This window comes from Tachyglossus aculeatus, chromosome 3 (genome assembly GCF_015852505.1).
Source record: "Tachyglossus aculeatus isolate mTacAcu1 chromosome 3, mTacAcu1.pri, whole genome shotgun sequence".
NCBI lineage: Eukaryota > Metazoa > Chordata > Mammalia > Monotremata > Tachyglossidae > Tachyglossus > Tachyglossus aculeatus.
The window spans coordinates 94,153,078-94,167,245 of NC_052068.1; positions in this window are offsets into that span (position 1 = coordinate 94,153,078).

Here is a 14,168-nt window from a genome sequence, read left to right on the forward strand (position 1 = left end):
CCACTAGACTATGCTGCTTCTCTGTTTGGCCCATGTTGGTCATAATGGTAATGTGGGAGAGGACCGTGCCAAGGAGCTGGGAAGGAAAAGGTGGGATGACGTGAGGGTAGTGGTCATGTCTATAGCAATACTTATTACATTGATTAAAGTTCAGACAAAAAGATATATACTGGAGTGTGGCAAGTGACTGGGGAGATAAAGAGGTCTGGGGTTAAATTTGAGGTGTGGATGTTGGAGGAGGAAAGCTGTTGGAAACTGAGCAAGAGCTGGGGCAAGGGAGCAGAGGAGGGAACGGATTTATAGTGTGATTTTTACTTAGTTGTAAGCAATGGTCATCCTGTCCAGCTGACTACTAGAACATAGTCTAATTGCATCCAAACCTAAGGGAAAAGGTAACCCAGCATATAACCATACACAATACAACTACATTTTCAAGAAACATTACCCTGAAAAGTCTGTACTTGTACTTCTCTATGAAATGCTCCAAATAATTCCACTGGGTGAACAATTTGGCCAGCCATTTTTCAAAAACAATAAAACTGCTTCACAAGGTCAGAACAGCAAAGGATTTTCATACCACAGGCCCCTTGCTGTGACCCTAAGGGAGGCAGAAAGGAAGAGATAGACTGGGGTTTCCAGAAGCCAAAGGACAATAGGATTTGGAGGGTGTCGATAACTAGCTGACAATCCAGGAGCAGATGGAGGGAGGGCAGGCAGACTCATTTCACTGCAGTCATTGCTTATATACAACAACAAAGAAAATTCAAACTCCCAGTTGCATTTCCCCCTTAATAACCGTATTTCCAAAGGAGAGTATTTTTTGACGCTTTGTGTGCCAGGAATTCTTGTAGTTGTTGTTGGTGGTGAAGATGTGGCTGTAGCCACTTTGTGATACTAAGAAAATAAGCCGAGAGTTCAGGCTTCGACCGTTCTAGCTGCTAAACATCACTGCTTCAGTTAATCATTCATATTTATTGAGCACTTACTGTGTGTGGAGCACTATATGCAGAGAAGCAGTGTGGCTTAGTGGAAAGAACACGGGCTTCGGAGTCAGACGTTGTGGGTTCTAATCTTGGCTCCGCCACTAATCAGCTGTGTGACTGGGCGAGTCACTTAACTTCTCTGAGCCTGTTACCTCATCTGTAAAATGGGGATTGAGACTGTGAGCCCCACGTGGGACAACCTGATAACCTTGTACCTACCCCAGTGCTTAGAACAGTGCTTGGCACATAGTAAGTGCTTAACGAATACCATCATTATTACCAGTGCTTAGAACAGTGCCCAGCGCTTAGAACAGTGCTCCAGCACTTAGAACAGTTTGCACATAGTAAGCACTTAACAAATACCATTATTATTAAGCACTTGGGAGAATACAATATAACAGAATTGGTAGACACATTCCCTACCCACAGCAAACTTACAGTCTTGACAAGCTTAAAAATGTCATTGAAAGCCAAGCAATTATCCAGTGACCTTGATTAAAGTGGACCACATATCTCAATCACTACTAAAATCTGTTTTCCCAATCATGTTGTTTTCCTAAATTACCTACAGTACTGTGAACAGACCATTCCACTTGGTATAGACACAACCTCAGTGACTTGATAGGCAGCCGCTTTAATTACAGACAGGTTGAAACTAATAGGGGAACAGCAAGGCATAAAAAGTATGGAACATGCATGGCTTCTTGTGTGGTTAAAACTGAGTATCAATGAAGTGAGGCAGAATCTGCTTCATCATTAAAGTCTTGCTTCAGAAACCTCACAATGACAGCTAAAACTTTTTTTTTATTTGAATGCTCAGAAGAGATAAGAAAGCCAGAAGAAGAACAGATGTGTTAGAAGTGTGAAATGGATTAACATCAAAGCCCCCTGGGAAAATCTGAAACATGAAATGCAGGCTTCTGACTGACAAGAGCTATTCAGAATGCATTAAAAGCACTGCAGTGCATTTTTGGTGCTGTCTCTCGGTGAGCTGAGAGAGGCCCTGTGTGTTGAAGAAGAGATGCTGATAAAGAAAGCTCTCTGAACTTTAGGGAAATGCAGCAAAGGGCCATAAACTCACCTTGGGTGCTGATTCAGTGGAAATGGAAAAGGCCAATTTTAATTTTTTTTTCCCTCACTAAGTAGGCAAAAAGCCCACAACTAGATATTTTCTCCTGATATTCGCCCTGGCTCAGAATTAGGCCGACTCTGAGCACAAGTTTTCCCCTTGTTATTCAGAGTGAATGGAAACATGTTCTTAAATGCTATTTGTTGATGTCAGACATTTACTTAGTACAGAGTGGCACACTGTGGCCTATTCTCCTCTGGAGAGAGAAGTGAGGGTTAGTGAAATGAAAGCATCATTTAGTAACTGTTTACCCCTGAAGAAGAAATCCTTTCCTCCCTAAGTCCTAAATGAAGGGAATTAAATACAGAAAGGAAGAAGAGATGGACATTGGAAGGAAAGGAGGAAAGAGAGGGGAAGGAAGAAAGGGAGAACAGGAGGGAAGAAGAGAGAGAAAGAAATGGAGGAAAGAAGGATGAAGTGATATAGGAAAGGAGAGGGAGAGGTAAAATCCATCATTAATGTCAGAAAATTTGGGGGATGCAGCTGGTGATAGAAGTATATTTACTTCTCTGCTCATATTAACTTTATTATTATTTTCATTGTTAATAATAATGATAATAGTAATAATGGAATTTATTTAGCACTTACTATGTGCCAAGCTGTACTATGGGCTGGGGTAAATACAAGATTATTAATTGTCAGACAGTTTCTGTCCCATTTGGATCTCATAACCTAAGGGAGAGGGAGAACAGGCCTCTTTAACAAATGAGGAAATTGAGGCACAGATAATTTAAGCATCTTGCTCAAGATCACACAACAGGCAGGTGGCAGACCCAGGATTAGAACCCAGGTTCTCCCGGTATCTCTTCCGTCCATTGGGCTACAGTTTTCCCTATTACTATCATCATTGTTATTACTATGTCATTGTTGTTGTTCACTACTCTGTTCATATAAACTTTACAAAATGTACAAAATTTGCTTACAATGCTTTTCTCTCTGCCCCTTGTGGGAATCATATTGCTCACACAGTGCTCCAGAATACACAGCACTGAGAGGGCGTGACTGGGGTGTGTTTGGAGGTCCCTAAAAAGACCAGGGATTCTGCCTAACCTTCTTCAGCCAGTGCAATTCTTTCAGCTTTCTGAATTTTTTCTTTACCACACACAGACAGACCATGATTCTCCCTGTTCCCAGCCGCAAACATACCCTAGTCATCTGGATGCTCTGTTTCTGGTTAAGAAGGAAAAAGAACAGTCCCTTTTAAGTGACCCTAGTCATATCCTACCCAATAAAATCTCACGCCCATGAATTCACCCTCATCATCTGCAGCATCTTCTTCTATTCAAAGGGCAATCTAAACCCTGGGCCAGCTCCCTGAATGGCTTAGTTATACCTTGAGAATGGCAGTATAGCAAGGACGGTGATTCCCTTATCTGCTCTCTCTACCTGCACATGCAACTGATTATGAGGTTGCCCTCAGCCTGGATGCTTAGCATCCACTCACCCAATTCACAAACCAGTGTGCATAGAGAGGTGAGGGGATGGGTTTGGGTGTGGTAAAGGGAGTTCGAAGGGAAAGATAGGTGAAAATTACACTTTGGTAAAATGCCTATGCAGTGAAAATCGACATCCTTATATACCCAGCAACCAGTAAAAGGTAGTCATGGCTGATTGGTCAGAAAGGAGACAGAATAATGAAATGTCTGAGCATTATCAGGAAAAAAGCCAAAACGATTCCCTTGGCAGCAGCTCTGCAGTGTCCAGTTCGGGCTGAGAAAGTCTGGAGAAGAGCTAATTTTTCAGGTTCAGTTTCAGTCACGGTGCAGGGACTGACTGGCTGTCTCTTGCCAGAGGGCTCTCAGCCCTGTTCTTCATCGTTACAGAAAGCAGTTCACCACCCACTCCTCGAAGACCTTGATAGTTGAAGTTTTTATCTGTTCAGTTGATGATTGAAAATTTCTGCCCGTATCGATCCCGACCGTCCTTGTGAAAACTCTTAGTTTGACACAAGAGAATTTATGGTAGGGACCATCATTTTCTTATCCATTGACTGGCAGTTCATATATTGTCCAAAACTTGTCATGAACTTTGCAACATCTCTTACTTGGTAGTAACAATGCAGGGCAAATATAGTGAATATAAAGTAAATGGGCTCTATTGTTTTTTTCCAATTGTAGTCATTGGAGGTGCTTTCAAGTCAAATAAACAAAATACATTATTGTTGAAATTGCCAATTAGATGGATTTTTTTTAAAACATAAAACTCATTTTAACTGCCCTTGGTTCATTGTTTTCACCATCAAGGTTTTGCTTGTTTTTAATGTTTTAATGGAATCCAGGATATTGCCCAGAGAGGATTTTTTTTTCAATCTTTACATTTCATACAGAAACAAATGAACATTAATCCATAAAGTGTGACCATCCTATGGATTTCTGCCAGGCAGGCAGGTGTGTGGAAGTATTTACTGAGTGTCCTCTGAGACAGAGCACTGGAGTATATGCTTGCGAAATGATAAGCCATTTCCCCAAGTCAACCTCTCCACTGTAAGTTCTTACATTTTTGTATTTTCCCTAGCACCTAGGATGGAATTAGAACTCCATCAGAACTGTCTATGATGAAAAGCAGCATTGACTAGTTGAGTGAGCATGGGCCCGGGAAGCAGGAAACTTGAGTTTTAATGTCAGCTCCACTATTTGCCAGCTGTGTGACATTAGGAAAGTCACTTAACTTCTCTGTGTCTTATATTTCACATCTTTCAAATGGGGATTCAATTCCTGTTCTCTCCCCCTCTTAGATGTGTGAACCCTATGGGGTACAGGGACTGTGTCTAATTTCTTCATCTTGAACCCCAGTGCTTAATACAGTGCTTGGCACAAAGTGCATAACAAATAATGCTATTTTAATCGTATTTGTTAAGCTCTTACTATGTGTCAGGAACTGTTCTAAGAGTTGGGGTAAATATAAATTATTCAGTTTGGACACAGTTCTTGTCCCATATGGAGCTCACAGTCTTAATTCCCATTTCACAGATGAGGGAACTGAAGCCCAGAGAAGTAAAGTGACTTGTTAGGTAGTTTAATCAATCAATCATATTCATTGAGTGCTTAGTAAGTGCAGGGCCCTATACTTAGCATTTGGGAGGGTACAATCCAACAGACTTAGCAGAAACACTCCCTGCCCATAGTGAGCTTAAAGTCTAGAGGGGGAGACAGACTGTACTAAGTGCTGTGGTATATACAAAATAATCAGGTCCAACGTGGGGCTCACAGTGTAAGTAGGAAGAAGAACACGTATTGAGTCCCTCAGAGGGAACTGAGGCACAGAGTTGAGGGCACACAGCCAACAAGTGATGGAGCAGGGATTAGAACCCAGGTTCTCTGACTTGTAGGCCCATGTTCTTTCCACTAGACCATGCTGCTGTTGTGAAAGGTCAAAGGACAAGGCTTTTAAGAGGAGCCACATATCACCTGATTCTTTCTAGGTTTGCCTTAGATCCCAGGCCTACCAACCAGTGCTGGTCGAAGGGCAGGAAGTGGTTATCCAGACCATGAGGCAACATGCCTAGATGTAGGACATCAGCAGGGGTTAAAAGAAGTGTTTCTGGTTAGCCCTAGCTCTAGATAGTTTCCTTGACAATGTTAAAGCTGTGTAGGGAGTCCTTGTTGATGGGTACACTTAATGCCACCAGAACAAGATGTGCATATAAGGAAGGAGGGAGGATTTTCCTGCAGGACAAATACCTCACACTGAAGAACCAAGATCATCATTTAAAAGGCAGACATATCCACTCGGGGCCATGTTACTTGATATGCAAGCTTCTCACAGTTCCTACCCCTGAGAAACAGTGGCATTACTAAAATCCAGATTTCCTTGACCTAAATCCACAGTACTAAGTCCAGAACTCCTGGTCTGTATGCACCTGGGAGGAAAAACTTTGATTACCAGCAAACTCCAAAATTAAGACCACTGCTTCAAATACCACCTAATAAGGACTGATTGGGTCAAGGTCTCTGGCTATGTTATTACAGTTCATCTCTTAATTTAGTAATCCTAGATCGCAAACCACCTCTCTTTAAAAAAAAAGAAATCAAGATTTCCAACTTTTCAAGTGGTTCCTAGATCACGTTGGGGAGGGAACAAAATGAGTACTAGGACCTGTTGTATGTCCCAGAGAAATTACCTAATAATTAGTCATGTTTCAGTTTAAATAACACCCAAAAAGTTTAATTAAGACTCTTAATTAATAGTTGAAAGATTAATCAATCAATGATTATAGCTATGATTATAGGGTGTAATTGAACTTAATTGGAGAGGTTGATTAATGATCAGAATAAACCTTTCAAATTCCCTGTTTGAAAATAGAAAAGATGGGTTCTAGTCCCCAAATAATATGCAGGATTTTGAGGGGCTTGGATGTTGGGTGTTTGGCTCCTAAACCCTGAAAAATATGTGATTAAAGCAGAAGAAATGATCTTGATTAGCACATACACTGGGCTAACACTAATTTGTCAGAGCTGGAGATTAATGGGGGAAAATGTGCATCTGGAGAGGTGTTTAAAGAAAAAGAAATTACATGGAGATTCAACTAGCTCCTCTCAAGCAAACCTTTTTATTGTTTCTCATTCTCATCTCCCTCCACTGACCTCTGGCTAATGTTCTCCCTCCTGTCTGGAACTCCCTTCCACTTTACATTTGGCAGACCACTGTCTCCTCACCTTCAAAGCCCTTCCAAGAGGGTTTCCTTGATCAATTTCTCATTTCCCCATCCTGTTTCCCTCCCTATTCCTACTCCAGAATTTCCTTGTTACTTAAGTACTTGGGTACTCACCCTGTATCCGTAGAACTTATGAACATAGCTATATACTTTTGTTGTCCCTACCTGTAATCAATTTTAGTATCCGCCTCCCCCTGCCAGATTGTAATCTCCTAAAGGGCAGAGATCATGTCTTCTCTTTTTATGGTACTTTGTAGAGTGCTCTGCACAGAGTAAGCACTAAATAAATGCTATTGATTCATTGTGCCCCCCATCATACCAGGATAAAAGTCAATTATCCAGATTATCAGTGCATCAAGAAAAAGGTTGGCTCCAAGGTTTCTGGAATCACCTGAAACACTATTTTCTCTGGATAATAACCACGTTAGACTCCAGTCCCCTAGCTGTAATGTTAAGATGGTTCAGAGAGGTCAAATGCTATTCTTATACTCCCATTTTAGTAGTAGATTCCGAATGAGATGGGATGTTGAAAAGATATGCCCATTGTTTATGGAATACTGATCTTATTTATTTCCAGATAATCAGTGTGAATGCATTCCACATTGTTTACTAAAACTAAAGTAATTTCTACCTCAATACCACTGGATTCTCTTTGGGAAATTGATGTGATCTCATTTCACTGGCCAATTGACCAGAGCCCATCTCCCGAAGCTCACAGCTGCAACTGAAATATGCTTAGTTCCAGGGAGTAATAACAGGCCCTCTATGGATCCTTACCCAGGACAGTGGTTAACTACCTTAGGAAACAGCCTATATTTTAAGTTATTGATAATGATAATCATTCAAGATTGATTGATTGACCTCATTTTCTATCTCCCTCCCTTTCCTGTTCACATCTCCCATCCACAAGAAATTAGCTAAGAGATGCAAGTTTATTTTCCTAACATATGCTCTGTGTCCTACTCCCACAGAGGGATTCTCCAAAATAGCAAAAATTAAATATTGAAGGTATTTGTTAAGCGCTTACTATGTGTCTAGCACTCTACTAAGCTCTGGGCTAGATGCAAGTTAATCAGATCTCCCCCTTGTAGACTGTGAATCCGTTGTTGGGTAGGGACCGTCCCTATATGTTGCCAATTTGTACTTCCCAAGCGCTTAGTACAGTACTCTGCACACAGTAAGCACTCAATAAATACGATTGAATGAATGAATGATTATCAGACACAGTTCTTGTCCCATATGGAACACTTGTCTAAATAGAAGGGTGAACAGATATTAAATACCCACTTTACAGATGAAGACGCAGAGGCCCAGAGACGTTAAATGACTTGCCTAAAGTCACACAGCAAGAAAGTGGCAGACCTAGGATTAGAACCCAGGTTCTCTAACTCCCAGGCCCGTGCTTTTTCCACTAGGCCACGCTGCTTCTCCATGTTCTCTAAATTTTAATATTTCTCTGCCTTGAACTTTGTTTCTTTCTCTGGTGGTGGGAGGGATCATGTACACAGGGAGCAGGCTATCCACCAGGAACATGCACACACAAGGCTTCCTTCCAAAACAGCTCTTTCTCAGGTACTCCTTCATATCTTGTGAACTTCAGGGCAAGCTCTTGCCTCTCCTTTCACAGCTGGAAAACTGTGTAAACCAAAGTAGCTCTTTCACAATTCCTCGGGAGGGTTCACGCCTCTCGAGGACTTTCTCCTTATTCATCAGCAGGGAATGTAGGAAAGCACCTAAGGCTCCTAACCAGACTCCGGACCCTCTGGCCCTGGTCCCGGGGTGGGTATAGAAGATGAAAGGAGAAGCCTCACGTTTGTTTTCTTTATATTAAAAAATTATTCTTCAGATGCCGTCGAGTTATTTCTTAACCATAAGGACTCCATGGACAAACCCTCTCTAGAATATCCCATATTCTGCCATAAAGTCATTCTGGTATGTGTATCTATAAAGTTTTCTTGCTAATGATAAGGATGTGGTTTGCTACTGCCTTCTTCTATGCAGTAAAAACTTGAGTCTCTGCAGTCTTGATCACTTGATCTTCTGCCTTTGACTCTTTCCCATGCTGCTGCTGCCCAAAACAAGTGAATCAACTTTGATGCTTTGGTTTAGACCTTTCCATTATGAATAGCCCTATATGGCATAGCTCTAAGCTTCATCAGTGTACGCAAACTCTTTTGCCGTGATAAAGTGTTGATTCATAGAAGAGATTAAGAAATTAGACAAAAATAAATCCAGAGGTCTGGGGCAGGGGTGACTGCTGGGCCTGGGACCACTGCTGCCTTTGCTTAGCCCATGCCTCTACTACAGCTGCATAGTTGCATGTGAGGGATGGGTGCCATCATAAGATTGGCAGAGGGAGGCGGCACCATATTGTCATAATTCAACCCCTTCTACTAAGGATTGGCAGAATTGATTGGATGCCCAGACAAATTTGTAATCCAACCGAACCAAATCACACACCCACTGCAGACCCATGTAGGGTATGTGGACCAGTGCTTATTTTTGCAGCTGGATTAAAGTCACAAAAGTTACTACCCCAAATTGAACCCTGGCCAAGTTGCAATGACTGCTTGAGTCGGGAAAGGCATGACAAACAAACTAGAGATCCGAGCACGAGTTCTGTGAGGACAGGTTTAATTACTTTAATCTCTACATCCTGGAAAACATAATGCTTAATGGGGGTAATCTGTGGAAGTATGTGGAATTTTAAATAGTATAGACCATATCACTATACTAGACTGTTAGCTGAGAGGAGATGATAAAACCTCAAAGCAGAAATGATGACTAAAGAAAGTCTTATGTGTTCATAAATCAATAATTGATTAAATGTGCTCTTATGTAACTAAGTAGATTATTGTATACTTTCATGGTGGAATTATGGAATGCGTTTCAGTCACATAGAATCAGTGCAGGATATTTGTGTACAAACAGCCAAACTGCACGTCTGTGGGCTGTGGGACACATGAGTGCTTACGATGCCAGCCAAAGGGGCCGTTTACGAAGTGTCATTTCTCTAGGAAATGTGGTGTTTTTATGTGGGGGGACTCACATCCCTTCTCTGCATGAACAAATTCATAGTCTTGTTTTGTCTTCTCAGATTTTTCGAGTTGGAGAGAAAATGAACAAGATTCCCCCCAGTGCACTGCAGTGGTAATGCATTAAATGGTCCCTTAGAAGCTTGAAAAAGTGAATGTGCCTCCTTAAACCTCTCACTTACTACCGGGGAGGGACTACGGAACTGGGAAAATGGAGCCCAGTGATTGTTAATTGTCCAAGATTGAACTCCTGGGTGGTAATACTAATGTCTGTATTTGGGGCTTGGATAAAAAGAGCTTTCTGTATATGTGTGAGATATATATACATGTGTATATATATACATATATATATACGTGTGTGTGTTTATATATACATATATATATTTCTGTATTCATAGATGCACTGTAACTGTTGTCCATTCGATGTAAGGCTAAACAACCTCCTTTTAATACTAAGCAGGTAGGAAAAGCAGGTAGTGGGTGGAGAATAATGGAAAGGTAGATCAGGGAGGGAGAAATGGAAGGTAGGAGAAGTAATGTATGGATGTTTTAAATGGGAAAAAAATTGATTTCATCTTCTTAAGCTTTTTCCCTGCCATTGTGGAATCATTTCTTAGGATGCATTCTAGGCCATGTGCACAGTCACTGAGACACATGAAAACCTGCATTTGTGTTAGGACCTTCTTTTCTTCCTTTCTGTCAGATAGCAGAGTTACAGGATGTTTTCCAGATCAACTAAAAGACCTTAGCCCAGGAGGGAGTCAGATCAATCAGGAATCCCAAGGCTTGGGCCTGGTTCTTTTCTGAAGGGCTCAATTTCTGTTCCAAACTTTAGCACCCTCTGTAAGATCCTTCTACTCAATGACTTAGTGTGTGTTCAAAGGAAATGCCCATGATTGGCTAAGAATTTCTAGTCCCTCCACAGATGGCTTATCCAACCCATAAGTTCTATTATCTACCACAGAAAAAAGGTGTTCTAAGAAATGGCATATTTTCATGTGTTGAATTAATGGGTAGGGCATGAATAGGGTCTTTAACTGGGGAAGGTTTTGTTGACTCTGGTACTTGGCACATAGTGAAGTACTGGAAAATGAGGCTTGGTTGATATGGAGGAAGAGAAAGAGATTACTGAATTAATTCTAGGTGGCTGGAAGGGTTACACTCTCCCTCTAAATGGGCAATATAGTCCTCTTTCCTTTGGGTAAATTAAGTCTTGGATAGAAAAGACCATGGATTCATTGACTCTCAAAGCCTCAGCGTGCTTTCAGATGTGACCAGATGGAAAGTGTTATGAGCCATTGTGGCAAATAATTGGCAGCGAGGCTGAGACTAAGAGGATTTCCCAAAATCACACTCTCAGCCAGTTTGTTGTAGGCTATTCCTTTCCCAAAGGAACTTTTATTCAGCAGTCTCCATGGCCTCTCTTAGCTCAAGCCTGAATTATTCATCTCATTGGCTATCTCTGCATCATGATGGGTGGCCACCAGAGCGAAATTGTCCAGGAGTGTTTAGTATGTTTGGGCAGTCCTCTGAAGAACGTTCTCTCCAGCCCCATGTGCTGGGCAGTTGGGCATGAAATCTCTCAAACAGGTCATCTCTGCTTCCCTTTGGGTAACACAGTCATCTGCAGGTCCAAATTTCCCTGTAACCCAGAAGGCACCTTGTTATGATCGTCTTGGAGCAGAGAAAGATAGATTACTCTGATTTTGTCCGTATTCTTCCCACTTGAAGGATGCAGACCTGACTGAAGGGAAGATTGCCATGGCACTCACAATATCTCGTGTCCATTCATTGTAAGTGGCTGTGTTGGCAAAGTACCAGTTTCAGTCACTTGGATGGGATGGTTGCAATGGCTTCTCCTTCTTCTAGGTAGAAATCTTGTCATAGTTTCCAGAAAGCTGTGAGGCCAGGATGTTCAGAGCCCAGGAATGAGCAGAGCAGACCATGTCTCGTCTCTCTTTTAAGAACACTGAACACTGAAGAACCTCCTTCCCCTCCTTCCTCCCCACCATCCCCCTGCCTTACCTCCTTCCCCTCCCCACAGCACCTGTATATATATATATATATATATATATATATATATATACAGGTGCTGTGGGGACCTGTATATATGCTTGTAAGTATTTATTATTCTATTTATTTGTACATATTTATTCTATTTATTTTATTTTGTTAATATGTTTTGTTTTGTTGTCTGTCTCCCCCTTCTAGACTGTGAGCCCGCTGTTGGGTAGGGACTGTCTCTATATGTTGCTAACTTGTACTTCCCAAGTGCTTAGTACAGTGCTCTGCACACAGTAAGCACTCAATAAGTACAATTGAATGAATGAATGGATAAGGATGATTATGGGCCACTCAGAATAGAGGTGAGGAAGACAATAGGACTTAATCAGTGTACAACTTAATAATGTTTCAAATATTTAGAAGCTGCCAATGCCCACTTTGGAGAGGAATGTGCCCTGGAAGTAATTTACTAAGGAGATTTTAATGACAAGAAGGAATGGACATGTCCTCAAAAGGGAGCCAATTATCCCTGCCTGCCCTGGATGAGGCTGCCTTTGCATTAAGCCTTTTCTCAGAGTTAGAAGGTCTTTTCTCTACAGGGTCTCAGGGTCTCTAAAGGGTCTAGGGCAACCCTTGGGACAGTATTGGACTAAGCAGCTCTCATTGAGGCTCACTCTGACTCTGTTTTACAGATGGTTCTTTTGTTTCTAAAATTCTGAAAATGGCCCAAATCAATTTTTATATTAGTTTCCTCAATTTTTAAATAGAAGAGGACATAAAAAGAAAAAGAGATTCAGAGAGAAAGGAGAAACATGAACAAAAGGAGAAGGTGGGGGGAGCATGACCTATGCTACTCTGGACCCAGGGATATTCCCCTAATATTTTTCATACCTGGTAGAGTTTCATTTCCCCTTTAAATGTGGAATAAACAAAGTTGCCAAAAAACATATGTTTCGATGTCAAACATTTCACTTCTCTGAGAGTCTGGAAGCAGCTTGAGAGTTCTCGCTGCTGCTGCCTGAATAAATGGAGCCATGTCTCCTTGGATTTTAATTGGAATCATGTCTGTTTGAAGCAGAGGTGTAGACACCTGATATGTATCAGGACTGAATTCCCTGTCATGAGCCATAGAGATTACCTGAGTGACCACTTTAAAAGGCTACAGGAGAGCCCCCAGGCCAGGATGCCAAGTTGGCCCACTGCCATATACCATCCTGGCCTGTGATCTGATCAGATTTCACAACTAATCAGGGATGGGATGAGTCAGGAGACTGCTGCGAGAAACCCATCTGCTGCACCGAGCTAGTCTAGGATGGCAACTGGTGGCTCTCTGCTGCCTTGAATCAGGACTGAGCACCGCTGGAAGTGTGCATGATGCTCCTGGAGGGGCTGTATCCAGCACTTACAGATAACAGAGCAAGTCCCCAAACCCTGGCTGTTAAGCAAGACCTTGCCAAATGTTAGAGTTGCCAACCAGACCAGCCAGATGGCATTCTTTCTCCCCCAGACCTCCTTTGAGCTTTAATTGGACAGGTTAGATCTCACCTTACCAGCCAATAAGAAGTAAACTGTTCCCTTATTTCTAAAGTATGAGCTCACATGGGACTGAAGAACCTTCTTAATAACGTATATCTCCACAACACTAAATTGGGCCATTGAGCCCCTCCTCTACAAAAAGTGAAATGGCTTCTAAAAATAGAACTAGCAGAAGCACCCATTTTTTGTCCAGATACCTCTGCCATTGTCCTCACTGCTGCTCTGGCTCATCTCCCTGTTGTTTCTTGGCCATTTCTCCTGTTCCAAGAACAATCCTGATTCCCACAGTCACTTTCTCTTCAGAGTTCAGTTCTGCCACTTGTTCCTCCTCCAGTTGTCATAGTGGCTGCAATCTCATGGGACAGGAACTTCCTGCCTCCCCCTCTTTCCCTTCTTCCTGCTGGACTTCCCCCTCCTTTTCCCTCCCACTTGTCCCTTAGTGCTCTTGCTCTGCCTTCCGTTCCTATCCCCAAGAGGGCCAGTTCTCCCAGTTCATTGTCAATTGTGATTCAACTCTGAGCACTAAAAAGCAGTGCCCCACCAGAGAGATTTCTAATTCTTTCATTCATATTCATCCATGTAGACACAACCATGTCCAAAACTTCATCTCTTCTCTCTCTCTCTCTCTCTCTCTCTCTCTCTCTCTCTCTCTCTCTCTCTCTCTCTCTCTCTCTCTCTCTCTCTCTCTCTCTCTTCAGGCTTAAGCCATTGGGCTATATACCACCTCCATTCCCTAAACTTTTGTTGAAAAATCAATAATATATATATATGCATATATATATATAAAGATGTTCATTCAGTTATTCATATACAGTACCACATCTGGG